Source organism: Gopherus flavomarginatus, chromosome 3, assembly GCF_025201925.1.
Source record: "Gopherus flavomarginatus isolate rGopFla2 chromosome 3, rGopFla2.mat.asm, whole genome shotgun sequence".
Lineage (NCBI taxonomy): Eukaryota > Metazoa > Chordata > Testudines > Testudinidae > Gopherus > Gopherus flavomarginatus.
Window position 1 is genome coordinate 259,099,033 of NC_066619.1, and position 1,385 is coordinate 259,100,417.

Below are 1,385 nucleotides of genomic sequence, written 5' to 3' on the forward strand. Positions count from 1 at the left end.
CCCATTGAAGTCATCTGCGTAAGTATTTTGCTGTATTGGGGCCTGGGTACTGGATCTCACTTATACATGGAAAGGCTTTTGAAATAACAATCAAAGAAACATTTTCTTATTTGAGAGTTAAGGATTCTGAGTGAGGGGGAAAAAAATCTAGTCATTATGAAAGGACATAAGTGTGGCATTCCTGAGAGTGTCCCCAGATGTTGTCACCCCCCCCCATGTTTCCATCTACACCGTCGTGGACAATTTGCTCAGCCAGTATGCATCAGAAGGAAGAGAGTCTGTTTTCTATTTCATGGGAATTACTTTTGGCTAACAGAATGGAATTTTTGACTTCCATTGGATACGTTAGTTTATCCCATAGACTTATGGTGAAATCCTAGCCACATTAAAATCAATAAGATTTTTGCCATTGCTTTCAGTGAGGCCAGGATTTCATTCCCAATACCCAGACTTGGTGATGCTGTATGTCTGTTCAGAACTGAAGGGCCTTTGAAGATATTGCTCCAGGGATTACATATTTTATGGCAAACTTACAAAATGTTTTGTTACATTTAACAGTCCCTTGGAAGGTATTTTATACCAATAGCCTGGACTCCAGTAATGTGTATGGAGTATTTTATCTTGAAACAAAATAGGGTGCTAAGAAACTAGGAGTGTCTTTGATGTATTGACAGAATCCTAGCCCCTTTCTTTACCTGTGAGGATATAAGCAATTCTTCACTCCATTTTTTTTTCAGGTGGTGATAAAGTTCTTGCTGGAGTGAGTCGATCCATCTATAAAAGTGTTTCTGTTTAGTTCCAAATTTGCTGAAGTGACCTTCTAATGGTGATTCATTGGAAGATGACCAAGTAGTGCCAATTTCTTTGTGCTATTTTTTATATGAAGAATTGCATGAAGGCAGTCATTTGTATTTGTTGCGAGTTAAGGACAGGTAGGCTAATTTATTTTCCTGAAATGTGCCCCTATTCTTCGGTGTCCCCTTACCTATCACATCCATCTTTATATAATAGTTTATCCTTAGTTCTGAATTAGGGGCTGTTCTCTGCTGGCAAGAGCAGAGAACTGGAAGATGAGAGATGGGAAAGATTGAGACCTACTAAGGTGCACTTGATATAAAGATAAAAACCTCGGGGTTTTCTTAACAAGCTAGGAAGATGCAGTACAGTGGGCAAGGGAAGGTATGAAACATTCCAGAGGGAACTGCAAGATTTGTTTAAATCTTAAGCCAAACTAGTATTATTGGGGAAACCAGGGAATCATTTTACAACAAAATGACATGCCAAATAGAAAAATAAGGAACCAGTCCAGTCAATGGGAGCTTTGCCATTACTTTCAATCCTAGTCAGGCTTTGGGTCCAGTAGACTAGACCACTTAAAAAAAAAA